Source organism: Amblyraja radiata, chromosome 6 (assembly GCF_010909765.2).
Source record: "Amblyraja radiata isolate CabotCenter1 chromosome 6, sAmbRad1.1.pri, whole genome shotgun sequence".
NCBI classification, from domain to species: Eukaryota; Metazoa; Chordata; class Chondrichthyes; order Rajiformes; family Rajidae; genus Amblyraja; species Amblyraja radiata.
Genome location: NC_045961.1, coordinates 50,464,155 through 50,483,376, shown reverse-complemented (window position 1 = coordinate 50,483,376; position 19,222 = coordinate 50,464,155). Strand labels below are relative to the sequence as shown.

The window sequence follows — 19,222 nt, the reverse complement described above, 5'->3', positions numbered from 1 at the left end:
CATGTTGGTGCCCTCTGCAGTTCATTGCACTCTGTGCAACTTGGAAAACAAAAGTGGAACACAGTCGAACAAGCAGTGGCAGCACACGGTGGTGCAGAGGTAGATTTGCTGCCTCACAGTGCCAGTGACCCAGGTTCGATCCTGACCCCGGGCACTGTCTGTGCGGAGTTTGCATGTTCTCTCTGTGACTGTGTGGGTTTTCACCAGATGCTCCGGTTTCCTCCCACATCCCAAAGACGTGCATGTTTGTTGGTTAAATGGCCTTGGTAATTTGCCCCTGGTGTGTAGCACTAGTGTACGGATGATCAATGGTCGGCGTAGACTCGGTGGGCTGAAGGGTCTGCTTCCACGCTGTGTCGCTAAAATAAGCTAAGCTAAGCTGAGCACTTCAACTGATTAGATTGAATAAATCATGTTAGACAGGTAGGGAATAGGCACACAGGACTGTGGAGGCTGGTTTACAAAAAAAACACACAAAGTGCTGGAGTAACTCAGTAGGGTCTGCAGCATCTCTGGAGGGAATAAATAGGCATTGGGCAGGAAGGCAGGAGGGCAGGATTACTGATGTCAGGTAGATCATGAGCGTGCTGCCTGTTTTTATCTCCAAATATTTCAATGGTCCAATAATGCTTTATTGTCAAATGTGCAAAATACAGTGAAATTATTTTCGAGTTGCCAGATTTGGCACCATTTCCAAACTCCAGTCCACGCGCTAGGTCTTATGGAATGGTGCCTGATCATTCCATAATGAACCGATATTCCTCTTCTTGCCCAGCCAACTTTGTGCCCCAGGGGCGCCTCCCACAACCTAATTTGAGGACGCGGAAGGTAAGACCCTGGTTCACGTTCCTATGGGCCCCTCCTCTGTGGTGTTCTGGTCTTTGGCAGACGAGTAGAGCCCAGGCTCCACGGCTTCCCCTCTACAGGCTGCGGCCCGTCGGCTCAACCAGGTGGGTTCCTGCTTCCACGGCGGGCGAGCCGGGTCCATGGGGTGGGTTTCCGGTCAATTCAAACTCAAGCAGACTGATAGCATCAGAATAGGGTGGCTGGTCCCCTATCACCACTGTCATTGCCATCCGTTCTGGGTACAACTCCCTTCACCTCCTCTATTACTCTTATCTTCATATGGCCAAAGCATGTGCAGAATTTGATCTTCAATGCCCTCCTCCATCTCAATTGTTCATCCCAGTTTGGCAAAAGAATAAATCAGGGAAGGTAGTGCATCCGTGGATAACAAGGGAAATCAGGGACAGTATCAAAGCGAAGGATGATGCGTACAAATTAGCCAGAAAAAGCAGCATACCGGAGGACTGGGAGAAATTCAGAGACCAGCAGAGGAGGACAAAGGGCTTAATTAGGAAAGGAAAAATAGATTATGAAAGAAAACTGGCAGGGAACATAAAAACTGACTGCAAAAGTTTTTATAGATATGTGAAAAGAAAGAGATTAGTTAAAACAAATGTAGGTCCCTTGCAGTCAGAAACAGGGGAGTTGATCATGGGGAACAAGGATATGGCGGACCAATTGAATAACTACTTTGGTTCCGTCTTCACTAAGGAAGACATAAATAATCTGCCGGAAATAGCAGGGGACCGCGGGTCAAAGGAGTTGGAGGAATTGAGTGAAATCCAGGTTAGCCGGGAAGTGGTGTTGGGTAAATTGAATGGATTAAAGGCCGATAAATCCCCAGGGCCAGATAGGCTGCATCCCAGAGTACTTAAGGAAGTAGCTCCAGAAATAGTGGATGCATTAGTAATAATCTTTCAAAACTCTTTAGATTCTGGAGTAGTTCCTGAGGATTGGCGGGTAGCAAACGTAACCCCACTTTTTAAGAAGGGAGGGAGAGAGAAAATGGGGAATTACAGACCAGTTAGTCTAACATCGGTAGTGGGGAAACTGCTAGAGTCAGTTATTAAAGATGGGATAGCAGCACATTTGGAAAGTGGTGAAATCATTGGACAAAGTCAGCATGGATTTACAAAAGGTAAATCATGTCTGACGAATCTTATAGAATTCTTCGAGGATGTAACTAGTAGCGTGGATAGGGGAGAACCAGTGGATGTGGTGTATCTGGACTTCCAGAAGGCTTTCGACAAGGTCCCACATAAGAGATTAGTATACAAACTTAAAGCACACGGCATTGGGGGTTCAGTATTGATGTGGATAGAGAACTGGCTGGCAAACAGGAAGCAAAGAGTAGGAGTAAACGGGTCCTTTTCACAATGGCAGGCAGTGACTAGTGGGGTACCGCAAGGCTCAGTGCTGGGACCCCAGCTATTTACAATATATATTAATGATCTGGATGAGGGAATTGAAGGCAATATCTCCAAGTTTGCGGATGACACTAAGCTGGGGGGCAGTGTTAGCTGTGAGGAGGATGCTAGGAGACTGCAAGGTGACTTGGATAGGCTGGGTGAGTGGGCAAATGTTTGGCAGATGCAGTATAATGTGGATAAATGTGAGGTTATCCATTTTGGTGGCAAAAACAGGAAAGCAGACTATTATCTAAATGGTAGCCGACTAGGAAAAGGGGAGATGCAGCGAGACCTGGGTGTCATGGTACACCAGTCATTGAAAGTGGGCATGCAGGTGCAGCAGGCAGTGAAGAAAGCGAATGGTATGTTAGCTTTCATAGCAAAAGGATTTGAGTATAGGAGCAGGGAGGTTCTACTGCAGTTGTACAGGGTCTTGGTGAGACCACACCTGGAGTATTGCGTACAGTTTTGGTCTCCAAATCTGAGGAAGGACATTATTGCCATAGAGGGAGTGCAGAGAAGGTTCACCAGACTGATTCCTGGGATGTCAGGACTGTCTTATGAAGAAAGACTGGATAGACTTGGTTTATACTCTCTAGAATTTAGGAGATTGAGAGGGGATCTTATAGAAACTTACAAAATTCTTAAGGGGTTGGACAGGCTAGATGCAGGAAGATTGCTTCCGATGTTGGGGAAGTCCAGGACAAGGGGTCACAGCTTAAGGATAAGGGGGAAATCCTTTAAAACCGAGATGAGAAGAACTTTTTTCACACAGAGAGTGGTGAATCTCTGGAACTCCCTGCCACAGAGGGTAGTCGAGGCCAGTTCATTGGCTATATTTAAGAGGGAGTTAGATGTGGCCCTTGTGGCTAAGGGGATCAGAGGGTATGGAGAGAAGGCAGGTACGGGATACTGAGTTGGATGATCAGCCATGATCATATTGAATGGCGGTGCAGGCTCGAAGGGCCGAATGGCCTACTCCTGCACCTAATTTCTATGTTTCTATGTTTCTAATAAGAGGCTTGCTGTATCCTGAAAAAAAACATTTTTCCAGACTCTCAACCCTCTGCGTCTTTGGAGTGTGGGAGGAAACCGGAGCACCCGGAGAAAACCCACGCGGTCACGGGGAGAAAGTACAAACTCCATACAGACAGCACCCGTAGTCAGGATTGAACCCAGGTCTCGGGCGCTATAAGGCAGCAACTCTGCTGCTGCACCTCCATGCTGCCTATAGGTGTTGTACATTAGCATTGCATGGATGAGACACATTGTTTTGCGAATGCCCAACGTATGGCCTTTCCTTTCGTGCGTTTCAGAGTCAACGGTGACTTGGAACTTGACCTTTTCACATCTTAAGCTAGAAAGGGTGCAGGGAAGATTTACGAGGATGTTGCCAGGACTCGAGGGCCTGAGCTATAGAGAGAGGTTGAGCAGGCTAGGACTCCATTCCTTGGAACGCAGGAGAGTGAGGGATGAGCTTACAGAGGTGAATAAATCATGAAGGGGGATAAATAGGGTAAATGCACAGTCCTTTACCCGGGGTAGGGGAATCAATAACTAGAGGGCATTAGTTTAAGCTGAAAAGGGAATGATTTAATAGGAACCTGAGGGGCAAATTTTTCCTTGAGTGTAGTGGGCATCTGGAATGAGCTGCTAGAGGAAATACTTGAGGCAGGTACAATAACAGCAATTAGAAATGCTGTTCTTTCAAAATAAGAGAGCTATTATTTAGATTTATAATCTAAATATTTTATTTAGATTTATAATCTAAATAATTAGATTATTGATTAATTATAAACGAATTAAATGTTAATTAATCAAGTTTTCTTAATTTATTAGTTAATTAATTAGATTCTTTATATGTTTATTAAAGAGCATAGGGGTGGCACAACAGTAGAGCTGCTGCCATGGACATCATGTGTTAGATCCTGACTACGGGTGCTGTGTGGTTTTCTCCAGGTTCTCCCAATTCCTCCCACACCCCAAAGACATACAGGTGTGTAGCTAAATTGGTTTTGATAAAAATAGTAAATTGCCCCTAGTGTGTAGGATATTGCTGGTGTACAGGGTGACCGCTGGTCTTCGGTGCGGACACGGTATGTAGAAGGATCTGTTTCCGCGCTGTATCTCTAAAGTTTAATGTCGAAAAGCACAGGTGTATGGTTTAGAGGGATAAATGGAACTGGCTGAGATGAGGCATCTTGATTAGAATGGACACGTTGGGCCGAAGGGCCTGATTCAGTGCTGTGCAGCTCTGTGACTCACTGTGCATTGCGTATGGCAGATGAACATCGCAGATTGAATGGTTTCCCACAGGCCCTGCAGATTAGCACCATTCCTATTAGCAGCTGTGAGAGGAGGGGCTGCATTGTAGCAATAAAGATTGAGGAAAGTGGCTGGGGCATGATTTATTCTAATTTGACACCTGCCAGGATCCATCCTGGGCCAGTTGGTTTGTGTCACGGCTTGCATGTCGTCATGTAACAGATGTCAGATGGAAAAAAAGACACAAAGTGCTGGAGTGACACAGCAGGTCAGTTCTGGAGAACACAAAAATGGCACAAAGTACTGGAGTCACTCAGCAGATCGGGCAGCATCGCTGGAGTACAAGGATAGTTAATTTTTTGGGGTCGAGATCCTTCTTGAATCTGATCTGAAAAGTTGCATATCCATGTCCTCCAGAGATGCTGCCTGACCTGCTGAGTTACTCCAGCATTTATGTTCCACATAAGATTCCAGCATCTGCAGTTCCTTGGTCTTCAGTCCACGCTTAATTATGAACATAAACCAGCCAGTGAAATGGCTTTATTGTTCATGAGTCTAATGCCTACCATTCTGAGTTTTCCCAAACACCATTTTCATCATATTACTTCAATGGTTCAATCCTTCTTTATTATCTCATGTACTGAAGTACAGTGAAATTCTTTTTTTTTTGTTGCATATAGTTCAGTAAATTATTACCATACATTAACACAATCCCAGATTAAGTACAAAGTGTATTGGAATAAGCCACTGAGACCATATACAAGAGTAGCCAGGTTTTAGCACCATTTTCAAAGTCCCAGCTACAGCTGGCCATAAAGACCCGTTGCAGCCGTCATCTCCATTCCGGATCGTCCAGAAAACTGTCGACCCTCTCCTCGCCCGGCCACCTTCAGCCTTTGTGCTCCGGATGTACCTCCCTTAGCCACTAATCTTGCAGCCGCAATTTAAGGGAGGAACAGTGGCACAGCGGTAGAGTTGCTGCCTTACAGCTTCAGAGACCAGGGTTTGATCCTAACTATGGGTGTTGGCTGTATGTTGCTTGTACGTTCTCCCTATGATCGCGTTTTTTATGAAGCTAAAAAATTGTCAATTCTTGAGTGGCCAAGTCAATCACCCGATCTGAACCCAACTGAGCATGCCTTTTATATGCTGAAGAGAAAACTGAAGGGGACTAGCCCCAAAAACAAGCATAAGCTAAAGATGGCTGCAATACAGGCCTGGCAGAGCATCACCAGAGAAGACACCCAGCAACTGGTGATGTCCATGAATCGCAGACTTCAATCAGTCATTGCATGCAAAGGATATGCAACAAAATACTAAACATGACTACTTTCATTTACATTACATTACTGTGTCCCAAACATTATGGTGCCCTGAAATGGGGAGACTATGTATAAACACTGCTGTCATTTCTGCATGGTGAAACCAAAATGTATAAAAATGGCCTTTATTAAAATCTGACAATGTGCACTTTAACCACATGTGATTTTTTCTATTACAAATCTCAAATTGTGGAGTACAGTGGCAAATAAATAAATGATGGGTCTTTGTACCAAACATTATGGAGGGCACTGTATATCGAACTGGTGTGAATGGGTGATCGATGGACTTATTTTTCCCCCAAAATTGTACCATTCTGAAGATAGACACAAAATGCTGGAGTAACTCAACGGATCAGGCAGCATCAGTGGAGAAGAGGAAGAGGATGAATATGATGGATATGAATATGATGAATTTGAGTGATGGTTGGCATGGACTCAGTGGGCCAAAGGACCTATTTCCATGCTGTATCTTTCAATCCATTTCATCAATCCATTTATCAATCCAATTGAAGCTGCTTACCCATTGAAAACAACTGTGGCTATTGCTAAGAATAAAAAGTAAATTGAAAAGTAAAAACATGCAGATACTGGGAATTTAAAAAAAAAAACAGAAAATGGTGTACTTAGCAAGTCAAGCAGCATAACATGTCAATATTACTTTTCAACAGGCTCTGTTTGATTTTCCTGCAGCTCAGTGTAATGGGGCTTTTTCACGGGGCGAGTTGACGCAAGATGTCACCAGAGTGAAGTGGTCGTGGTCCAGCACGAGTTTCGCACGATATAACGGGGGGTAGATAAAGAGTTCCCACGGTACTCGGCATTTCTGTTATTTGTGCGAGTGATTTGTCCGTCTCCCGAGCTTTCCCATTAATCTTGAATGAACATCGTGAACTGTAGTGTTGTTAATCACGTGGCACAAATGATGTTACTTTGTTTTCACACACTATATTGGGTTTTTTCACACACTATATTCCTCCCTTGGTTGAATTGGCTCATTTGGAGACATGCCTATACTAAGTATTTTCGAGTACAGGATGGTGGTTATTTTCATTGACGCGCTGTATGCAGCAGCCCACTATGTGCATCGAGAACGCTTGCGTGAAGGCAGAAGGGTGAGATTAATTAAAAAGAGAATTAAGAGGAAGTCTCACAGGGTGAAGCCCATCTTTCAACGGAGACCTCAATTTGGACAATATGATCAGCTGCTTAATGTGCTGTGCGAAGAGGATAAAAGTGCATTCACAAACTTTGTCAGAATTTCACCCGAGCTCTTTAATGAGCTGAAGAATAATCTGGTTTTTTTTAGACAAATGTTGTTTGGTGTGATGCACCTTCTCTCAATATGTGCAAGAAGTCGTCTTTTTATTTTGTCAAATAGGAATAAAGACTTTGTCTCACATTGACCGTGATGGTTGTCTTATTTTATTATCTACTGAGAGGTGAAACTTTCAAACGTTTAACCAGTCAGTAGACAGACAATAAATAGTAACAATCGAGCCATAAATGGTGTATACAAGGTGAAGGGAACAACGCTGTGTGCAAGATAATGTTTAAAATCATGCGAGGAATCGATCGGGTAGATGCACAGTCTCTTGCCCAGAGTAGGCGAATCGAGGACCAGATTACATAGGTTTAAGGTGAAGGGGAAATGATTTAATATGGATCTGATTAAATACTGTCAGTAGTAAACCCGATCAGAAACAACATCAGGACGTCTATTAAACACCAGAGATCCCAGTAAACACCCAGCCGAGACTTATTACAGGTCTAGTGGAAAGACACAAAGCGCTGGAGCAACTCAGCGGGTCAGGCAGCATCGCTAGACAACATGGATAGATGATGTTTCGGGTCTGGACTCTTCTTCAGCGCTGAGTTACTCCCGCATATTGTGTCTTTCCAATGCAGATTAGCGTCTGCGATTCTTTGCTCCTGCATTACGGGGTCTATCTCGATTCCCGATAAAGTCTAAAACCCATCCTCCAGAGTTCTCAGCCCAGGGCGCCCATAAACAAGCCCTTAACTCCACACTGGGGACAGAGGCTGAGAGGTGTACAAAACCATGAGGCGAACAGGCAGGGAAATAGACAGAGTCCAGGGTAATATATGTCCTTTGCCCACAGAGGGGATTCGAGGACCAGAGGGCATAGGTTCAAGGTGAGGGGGGAAGATCTAATAGGAATCTAAGTGAGGGGTAACATTTTCGCACAAAGGGTGGTGGGTGTATGGAACAAGCTGCCAGAGGAGGTAGTTGAGGCTGGGTCCATCCCTACATTTAAGAAACATTTAGACAGGTACATGGATAAGACAGGTTGGGAGGGATATGGACCAGACGCAGGCAGATGGGACTAGTTTCGATGGGACATTTTGGCCGGTATGGGCAAGTTGAGCCGAAGGGCCGGTTTCCACACTGTAACTCGATAAAGCCAGTGAGTATACGATCTAAGATAGTCTCAGGGTCTCGAATGAGGTAGGTAGTAGTTCAGGAATGCACTGTGGTTGGTGTTAGGATGGTTCAGTTACATAAGTGCTCAAATGTAGGCACCGTTTTCGCAGTGGAAGCTCAGAGACTGTGCAGCGGGCGATTGTCGTGTTGGCTGGGACTCCTGTTATCCATGCAGGGGATTGACCTCAGTCTGAAGAAGGCTCTCGACCCGAAACGCCACCCGTTCCTTCTCTCCAGATTTGCTGCCTGTCCGGCTGAGTTGCTTCAAGCAACTGGTGTCTATCTTCAAAGGACTGACCACCGTGCTGGATGTCGGGGCTGGCGTGTTGCGTTTCACAGACCGAACTGTCCAATTAATGGTAACAGATGGGCACTGAGGGAAGTCCCCCCCCCCCCCCTCTCTGTTTATCTGCCCTTTCTTTAACGTTTGTGCCTCTATGCAAGTATCTCGCGAGCCATCCTAGACTGCCCATTTCTGCTCCCCCTCGTCTTTAATAACTACATTTCCCTAACAATTACTATCTTTGTTAGTTATAGGAGCAAAATTAGGCCATTCGGTCCATTAAGTCCACTCCGCCATTCAATCGCGGCTGATCTATCTCTCCCTCTCAACCACATTCTCTTGCCTTCTCCCCATAACCTCCTGACAGCCGCACTAATCAGGAATGTATCTATCTCTGCCCCTATTCTTCACCCTTTTGACAGTAGTTTTGTTTTATTGGAGACGCGGGAGACAGCGGATGCTGGAATACTGAGCAAAACACTAAATGCTGGAGGAACTCGGTGCATTTGTATTTAAGAAGGAACTGCAGATGCTGGAAAATCGAAGGTACACAATAATGCTGGAGAAACTCAGCGGGTGCAGCAGCATCTATGGAGCGAAGGAAGTAGGCAACGTTTCGGGCCGAAACGTTGCCTATTTCCTTCGTTCCATAGATGCTGCTGCACCCACTGAGTTTCTCCAGCATTTGTGTGTGTGGGTGGGAGTAGGGGGGAGGGGGGGGGGGGAGAGAGATAAGGCAGCCTGAAGAAAGGGTCGCCTGTCCATTTCCCTCCGTAGATGCTGCCTGGCCCGCGGAGTTCCTACAGTCTTAGAAACTGCTTTAGACAAAAAGAGACACAAACTGCTGGAGTAAAATAGCTCAGCAAGTGAGGTACCTGAACACTCAAAAATGAAAAAGAATGAAAATGTGATTATTTCACCTCCCTTCAACTATTTTGTGTTTCAGCATGAGAGGGATTATAACATTAGAGACATTCATCTTGTAGTGATGTGTTAATGAAGAATTGCAGACATCAATCTGTTAGTAAAAAATATATTTATTTAACAATGAGGTAAAACAAGCACTGACAATCAAACTGCTCAGTTACTCACCGTTCGCAGGAGTTCCCACGCTACCCGCAAGAGTTATTACGAATATCGAACGGATATCGCACTGGCCACTATGTTCATACAATGTTGCAATGCTCAACCACAAGTGTACAAGTCACTCTTGGAGAAATTCAAACTTTCTTGAATTTTCTCCCGAGTGACCAAGTTACACGATTACCTGCCGTTAGCGCCACGGTGGTCCACGGTGGTCCATGAATGCCGTACTGTTATCGCACGAGGTTCCCACGATGTTAAACTCTGGTTCACTCTTGCGTCAAGTCGCCCCGTGAAAAAGCCACTTAATTCCTTGATTCTATTGCACAATTTTGATAAGACATCACATGTAAATGCCACCTTGTGGCTATGTACAAAATTGAATTTAATATAACATTAATATAAATGGAATTTGCAATAGGAATAAAGGCCTTAGAAACTGTCTATGGATATGCAGGGAATGAAGGGTTATGGATATGCAAGGAATGAAGGAATATGGATTATGTGCAGGCAGATAAGAATTGGTCCTGGCATCATGTTCAGCACAGACATTGTGGACAGAAGGACCTGTTCTTGTGCTGCATTGTTCTATGTTCTAAGTTAATTAGCATGTTAAGTAGATCATAACATGCTCTGCATGGCTGCAAGATTCACCTATGCTGATTCAACAAGGAACTGCAGATTCTGATTTACAAAAAATGACACAGTGCTGGAGTAACTCAGTGGGTCAGGTAGTATATCTGAAACTGCAGATGCTGATTTACAAAAAAGAAGACACAAAGTCTAGGAGTAACTTAATGGGTCAGGCAACATCTTTGTTACTGCAGATGCTAGTTTGCAAAAAATGAATGTAAAGTGCTGGAGTCTGATGAAGAATCCCGACCTTTTGCATGTTCACTTTTCCCAGATCACTTTTCCATGTTCTCCAGAGATGCTGCCTGACTTGCTGAGTTGCTCCAACACTTTGTGTCCATTAGGTTGTAGACTTAGTGTAGTACCAAGGCCTGTTCCATTATTTGGGATGTTGCCTTCCAGATCATAGGTTAGGCCAAAGTGCCCTTTGGTGGATGTGAAGGAGTTGGGCTTACCGTCCTAAGATGCCAGTCTGTGTCTCGCAGTCAATGGCAAGTCATTTTCTCACTGGTATTTGTGGAGGATACAAACTAGCTTTTGTACGTCACCTCAGAACCAACAGTCTAAAATATGATGGAACAACATGAGCTGGGGGCGAGGGCTGCACAGGTGGACATTTTACTTAGCAGGTGAGCCATATCTCACGCTCTAGATCTCAGGAATGGTATAATAGACTTGAATGATCAGAAAATGTCCTTGCAAAAATGTTGCTCATAAGACACAGCGGTAGAGTTGCTGTCTTGCAGAGTCAAAGACCCGGGTTCGATCCCGACTACGGTTGCTGTCTGTGTGGAGTCTGTACCTTCTCCTTGTGAGCGTGTGGGTTTTTCCTGGGCGCTCTGGTTTTCTCCCACATTAAAAAAAATACATGCAGGTTTGTAGGAAGGAACTGCAGATGCTAGTTATACACTGAAGATAGACACAAAATGCTGAAGTAATTCAGCGGGACAGGCAGCATCTCTGGAGAAAAGGAATGGGTGATGTTTTGGTTCGAGGCTTTTCTTCACACATGCTGAAGAAAGGTTTCGACCTGAAACATTACCCTGCACCTACAATAAATGGAACTTGAAAATGACGCCAATCTGGCGACTCTGTAGTGTTTAAGAAGGAACTGCAGATGCTGGAAAATCGAAGGTACACAAAAATGCTGGAGAAACTCATCGGGTGCAGCAGCATCAATGGAGCGAAGGAAATAGGCAACGTTTCGGCCCAAAACCCTTCTTCAGACTGATGGGGTGTGGGGGGGGGGGACTGTGTAGTGTCTTAGTGTACTACTACTATATCTGAGATGTTTATCTAAGATGTATTTGTGCCATGGAGTCATACAGTGTGGAAGCAGGCTCTTCAGCCCAACTTGCCCAGACTGACCAACATGTCCCATCTACACTAATCCCACTTGCCTGCGTTTGGCCCATATCCCTCTAAACTTGTCCTATCCACGTACCTGTCTAATTGCTTCTTAAACGTTGTGATAGTCCCTGCCTCAATTACCTACTCCGGCAGCTCATTCCATACACCCGTTTGTGTGAAAATGTTACCCCTCAGAATCCTATAAAATCTTTCCCCCTTCACCTTGTACCTATGCTCTCTGGTTCTCGATTCTTCTACTCTGGGCAAGAGACTTTGTCTGTGCGACTAGCCGATCTATTCCTCACATGATTTTATACACCTCCATAAGATCACCCCTCAGCCTCCTCAACCTCTCCCTATAGCTCATGTCCAGGCAACATCCTTGCAAATCTTTGGCACCCTTTCCAACTTTCCAACATCTTTCCTATAACATGGTGCCCAGAAATGAACACAATACTCTAAATAAATGTAGGAAGGAACTGCAGATGCTGGTTTACACAGAAGATAGACACTAAATGCAGGAGTTACTCTGGGACAGGCAGCATCCCTGGAGAGATCCTAACTTCAGGTAGCCCCGGCATTCGCATTCTCTATATCCCTCCCTCGCCCAAGAAGCACTATCTCCTCGTTTTCACCCAACAAACAGCCTTTTTCCTTTACCATTGTTACTTTTTTGCATATATTTAATTCATTGTTCTTTATCACTCTACATCATCATATATATCTCTCGTTTCCCTTATCCCTAACTAGTCTGAAGAAGGGTCTCGACCCCAAAACGCCACCCATTCCTTCTCTCCAGGGATGCTGCCTGCCCCGCTGAGTTACTCCAGCATTTTGTGTCTATACGCTAAATAAGTATTGCTTATGTGCTTATGCATAGTGATATGTACTGGACTGTGTACAAAAATGTATTTTACTGTACATGTGACAAATAAAGTAGCATTGAAGAAGGCAGTGACCCTTTAAATGAGACAAACGCCTGCGCAGTGCGGTACCTTGGTGTTTGGTGAGCCGTGGGCCAGAGTTGGTGCAGTGGACTTGTGGATCGTGTGTGTGTGGACTCACGGCTGCGGCATTAGCAAGGCTTGCTATAGCGACTGAGAACAAATATTATTGCACGGAGCCGGGAGGATGCCGCCAGGCACCGCTATGTAGCAGCACCCCCGTTGCACGGATCGGAATTGTTACAATCACTGACTGCTTTGTTTCAGGGTCAAGAAGGAAGAGGCAATCACACTGAGGGCAGAGGCGTTGGAGCTGACGCGGTGGTGAGTATTGCCTAGAAACCTTGTCCTGCGAATGAATGGGTGGGGCTGACAAAGGAGATACTAGTGTGCAAGAAGGATCTCGACCCTAAACGTCACCTATTCCTTTTATTCCAGTGATGCTGCCTGACCCGCTGAGTTCCTCCAGCATTTTTTGTCCATCAAAGGAGGTACAAGTGTTTTGAGCCATCATCAGGGCAATGGGATGTAATGAGCTGCCTGTGGGCCGGTGCACAGCCGCGGCGGCGAGTCCATTCCATTGTCCGCCCTGTGTGGCTTTTGTCTGAATCCTTGCTTGGGGTGGGTCCTCTTGCTCGTCTCCCCCCCTCATCCCACTCCACTCACCCCGGGGTGTGGCGGTGGCGGTGGCGCCGAGGGATGGCTCACGCTGCTTGCCGATGACAATTGTACAATGCGCAGCAATCAACTGCGGCCAAACCCGGTTAAAGATCCTGACAGTGACAACGAGCTGGTGCAGTGTAGTGGAAGCGAATATCATCATCAAGAGATCGGATTCAACCTGTAAGGACCTGACTGGCTGACAGGTTAGCAGCCTCCATCCGCATCGCAAGTTACATTAAAACAAATGACTATAGCTAGACTGAAAGCAGGAACTGCAGATGCTGGTTCACCAGAAATAAAAGTGTTGGAATAACTCGGCGGGTCAGGCAGCAGCTCTGGAGAAAGCAGAAATTTGAAAACATTTGTATCTGCCAAGCTGTAATTAAAGTTATAATTAAACATACCGTTACCAAGTGTAAATATTTAACAATCATTTAAATGGGTAAAAAAGCATAATTTCCTTATGAATAACCTAAATATAGCAATATTATACTGATGAATGAAATAATGAATTTCAGGTGAAGGTTAAGCTATCACTGATTTTGCTAATTTATCTCCTGCAAATTCAAGCAGTAAAACCATATGCAAATATACATAATGTTCTCTAAAAAATCAAAATGCAGTGTTGGTTCACGGATGAATTTGGTTCACTCTCTACATTAATTTGCTGTTTTTGAGGTGCTGTTATTGGTTCAAACGCTAATGGAATTGGAGTTTGGTTCAAACCTAGAGCTCAGAATTTATTGGAAGAACAGTAAAGTAGGAAAAACCCACCTGTAATCATTGAGTGGAGGAAAATTAAATTTGTGAACATTTGCAGAGTAACTGGCGCAACGGGTAGTGTTGCTGCCTCACAGTGCAAGAGAACCCACGTTTGGTCCTGACATTGGGTACTGTCTGTGTAGAGTTTGCATGTTCTCCCTGTACATGGTTTTCCTCTAGGTACTTAATTTTCCTCCCACTTCTCAAAGACGCGCGAGTTTGTAGATGAATTGACCCTCTGTAGTGAGTAATGGATGAGATAAAGTTGAGCTAGTATGAATGTGTCGGTGTGGGCCAAAGGGCCTGTTTCCATGCTGTTGCTTTCAAGGGCACAAAGTGCTGGAGTAACTCAGCAGGTCAGGCAGCATCACTGGAGAACATGGATAGGTGATTGGCACAGCGGGTAGAGTCACTGCCTCACATTGTCAGAGACCCACGTTTGATCCTGACCTTGGGTGCTTTGTGTGTAGATGTTTTGGGTCAGGACCTTTCTTCAGACTGACAGACTTCTGTCTGAAGAAGGGTCCTGACCCGAAATATCACCTATCCGCATTATCCAGAGATGTTGCCTGACCTGCTGTGTTACTCCAGCACTTTGTGTCCTTTTGTGTAGTAAACAGCATCTGCAGTTCCGGCTTGTTTCTATACGCTGTTTCTCTCAAGTCAATTCAAAATTTAAAAGGAGCCACGAATGAAGTAAATAATTTTTGTACTTATACACACTCAGATTAAATGGTTTAATTTTGAAGAACTTCAATGGCTAAAACATTTTGCCACAATAATTACATGACATGCATTCAGTAAGTTGGTTTGTGTGCTGCTCCCGAAAGAAATAACTAAAATGCCTATTGCTGAGGATTAAATCAAAATGCCTTGACCCATCAAGTCTACTCTGCCATTCAATCATGGCTGACCTATGTTTTCCTCTCCATCCCATTCTGCTCCCTTCTCCCATAACTTTTGAACAACAGGTATTTTACCCCAATGCTTGCTAACCTATATTGGTACCCAGAAGGACAACTGATTTTAAACTTCTCATCGTTGTTTACAAAACTCTCCATAGCTTAAGTCTCCCTGTCTACGTGATATCACACAATTCTATAACTCTTAAGGTACAAGGGTAAGAGAGATGCAAGCCTGTTGATCATTGCAGAATGCATGATGTAACAATGGGCAGACAGCAACCGAGATCAGGGTCAAACATGGGCCTCTGGTGCTGTCAGGCAGCAACACTACTGTTGCACCACTGCGACACCTCTATTTGATTAACAGTCCTAACATTCCCTTATGGTATTAGACTCAGACATTCTGTTGAGTTATAGAACCCTGTATAAGTTTCCATTATTGCAAGGGATGTGTATTCCACAGAAGGAACTAGTGTAGATTTACAAATTGCCATTGTCCTGGATTATCTGCCCATTCTGGAAAGAGTCAGACTTGTATTTACGTTAAATCCGGCATATCTGCATCAGATATAAAGAACATAATTTTTTGGTTTTGTTTATTATTGTCACATGTGCTGCGGTACAGTGAAAATATTTTGTTTTTCTGCTATCCAGTCAGTAAAAAGAACACACAGATGCAATCAAGCTGTCCAAAGTGGACAATAAAAAGTACAATATTTGTTGCAAGATATTAGATTAGATTAGATTAGATTAGATTCCTTTATTTATCATTCAGACCTTTCGGTCTGAACGAAATTTCGTTGCCTGCAGTCATACATATAATAATAAATAACAAAATACACAATAAACACAAATTAACATCCACCACAGTGAGTTATAGCATTGAAGTCCAATAAACTGATTAAAGATAGTACTAAGATCTCCAATATAAGATCCCAGTAGATGGGAGATCAGAACTGCACTGTAGCTCGGCCTTGCTGAGGCAGTGTGAAGTGTAGATGGAGTCAATGGAAGGGAGGTTGGTTTGTGTGATTGTCTGGGCTATGTCCACAACTCTTCTCATATTGCAAAAATAAACTCCGATATAAAGTACATAATTTCCTAATTCATCTAATATTTCAATAATAAACTAATGGCGTGCAGGAGGGGTAATGTTAGTGGGTTCAGCGGTGTAATGTTGTATCAGTATTATGTGACTTCTGTTGGTCCAGCAAAACAGATAATACAGCAAGGTTCTGGAACCCAGGGTGCTGGAAAATCAGTGGTGGATCTGCAATAGCCAAGGGGAAAATTATGTGTGGATTGTTTATTACTCTATTGTTTATTAGCCAAACAATTGGGGGTGGCACAGTGGCACAGTAATAGAATTTCTGCCACACAGCGCAACTAATCTCTGGAGAAACAGGATGGGTGACATTTTGGATCGGGGCCCTTTTTCAGACTGAGAAAAGAGTCTGAAGAAGGGTTCAGACCCAAAATGGCACCCTTTGTCTCTGGAGATGTTGCTTGACTTGTTGAATTACTCCAGCGCTTTGTGCTTATCTTTGGCATAAAGCAGCATCTGCAGTTCTTTGTGTCTATGATTAGTAAGTTTGCAGATGGCACTAAAGTGGGTATTATTATAAATAGTGAAGATGGTTATCAAACATTCCAGCAGAATCTTGATCAGTTGGGCAAGCGTGTCAGACATACTGTAGAACTAGTGTTCGGGGTGATTAATGGTCAGTATGGAATTGGTGCGCTGAAAGGCCTGTTTCCACAGTATATCGAAAGCGGGCTGAGGAATGGTTAATGGAGTTTAATGCAGATAAGTGCAACATGTTGTATTTTGGGAAGTCAAACCAGGACAGGACCTTCACAGTAAAGATCTTGTTCGGCATGGGCAAGATGGCCCATCGGGGCTGTTTCCGTGCTGAATCACTATCCTACCATCAGTTTTCCATTTCAGAAGGAATTTCCAAATTTGTAATGTGATCTGGCAGTCGATATTTTGTAAGTTTCATAGACCATATAGAACTCTTGTCAATGGGGTGCAGAAACAGGAAGAGTTGATTTGATTGTTTGTATAAGGTAGCATCAGCAGAGAAAACAATAACATCCAGCTGTTTAAGGATAAGGGGGAAATCTTTTAGGACCGTGATGAGAAAAACATTTTTCACACAGAGAGTGGTGAATCTCTGGAATTCTCTGCCACAGAAGGTAGTTGAGGCTAGTTCATTGGCTATATTTAATAGGGAGTTAGATGTGGCCCTTGTGGCTAAAGGTATCAGGGGGTATGGAGAGAAGGCAGGTACAGGATACTGAGTTGGATGATCAGCCATGATCATATTGAATGGCGGCGCAGGTTCGAAGGGCCGAATGGCCTACTCCTGCACCTATTTTCTATGTTTCTATGGTCTCTTCAAAATCATGAGGGATTTTTGCTCGAGATATTAAATATACTAGTAAAATAAGCAGAGGGGTTATGTATCAAGTTTAAAGTGATTGCAGATGGCTCAATTGTAATCATGTATTGTCTTTCCGCTGACTGGATAGAACGCAACAAAAGCTTTTCACTAGTACAAAGTTTCTCAGTGCACGTGACAATAAACTAAACTCAAATCAACTCAAAAGGTCCAGGGTGAGGTAGAGTTATAGCATTGGACAATATGGAAAAGGGCCCATTAACCCAAGTTGCCCTATCTATACTAGCCCCACCTGCCCTCGTTTTGCCCATATCCCTTTGAACCTTTCCTATCCATGTACCTGTCCAAATGTGTTTTAGATTTTGTTATAGTACCTGCCTCAACTATCGTCTCAGGTAGTTCATTCCATAAATCCACCACACTCTGTGTGAAAAAGTTGCCCCTCAGATTCATATTAAATCTTTCTCCTGGTGAGGTGAGGAACTTTATTTTAAGCTTAGATTAGATTAGATTTACTTTATTAATCCCCTTATTCAGGGGAAATTCAGATGTCCTTGCAGCACACTAATAAAAATACAACATAGCATTCAAGAAGTTCAACACCAAAACACAAAAACATCTGTGGGGGAAGGCACAAAATCCAGTCCCCATCCTCTTGTCCACCCAGAGTCGGGCCTATTGAGGCCTCCACAGTCGCCGCCACGGCGCCCGATGTTCTCGCCGGGTGATGGTGCTCCGGCGTCGGGAGAACCCTCAGCGGCTTGGGGTGCCAGGAACAGCCGCCTTCTTACCGGAGACCGCGGCTTCCAAGCCAACAGACCGGGATGTAAAGTTCAGCGCCACAGCTGGCCGCTCCACAGAACCGCGGCTCCACAATGTTTTCATCGGCGGTCCCAGCATACTGGAGTTCCAGCGCGGCGACCCAGGAAAGGCATCGCCCACTCCGCAATAGCGCTCCAGCGCTGTGCTGCCGCCAAAGCCGAGGTTCTGGCCAGGTCCCCTCAGGAAACGTCGCTCCAGGACCCGCTGGTAGGCCGCGAGGACAGGTCGAAGGTGCTGCTCGGAGGAAGGCAGCCTCTCCGACCAGGTAGGGGCTTGAAAAAGCAGTTTCCCCCTTCCCCTCCACCACCCCCCACACATAAAAAGATTAGACCCCCCGACTACACACTTTAATGTATTAAAAATAATAAAAAAGAAGTGAAAAAAACGGACAGCTGCAGGACAGGCAGCCGTACAGGACAGCGCCTCCTCAGTTTATGTTAAGTTAAGCTGCAAGTAATTGTGACGCATGAAAGGTTTCAAGGTCAGTTTATTGTCACATGTACCATTAAGATACAGTGAAAATTGAGCTACTATACAGCCATACTAAGTGGAAAGCAACAAGACACACAACCACATAAAAGTTAACATAAACATCCAACACAGTGGATTCCACATTCCTCACTGTGATGGAAGGCAATAACGTTCAATCTTCTTCCTCTTGTCTCCCGCGGTCGGGGCAGTCTAACCACCCGCAGTCGGGGCGAATAAATCGTATCTCCATCGAGGTAAGAGATTGAAAAAAAATTTCCCCCACCCCCCCACAGATAAAACAAACCAAGGAACACTAAAATATACTTTTTAACACACACTAAAAATAACAAAAAGAAGAAAGGACAGACAGACTGTAGACGAGGCAGCCACTGCAGGTGGTGCCACCCGGTGAATATAGTATGATGAAGAGAGTGGTGAATCTGTGGAAGGTAGTTGAGGCCAGTTCATTGGCCAGATTTAAGAGGGAGTTAGATGTGGCCCTTGTGGCTAAAGAGATCAGAGGGTATGGAGAGAAGGCAGGTATGGGATATTGATTTGGATGATCAGCCATGATCATATTGAATGGCGGTGCAGGCTTGAAGGGCTGAATGGCCTA

At 44.5% G+C, this 19,222-nt stretch overlaps 1 protein-coding gene across 1 annotated transcript in view; it reads left to right on the top strand.

Annotated features, from left to right (window-relative positions):
- The first annotated feature begins 12,656 nt into the window (after positions 1-12,656).
- The window catches only part of sacs (sacsin molecular chaperone), a 77,211-nt gene continuing 70,645 nt past the window's right edge, over positions 12,657-19,222 (top strand). The window contains 1 exon segment of the mRNA XM_033022756.1: positions 12,657-12,902. The gene's annotated coding sequence lies outside the window, so the exon portion shown is untranslated.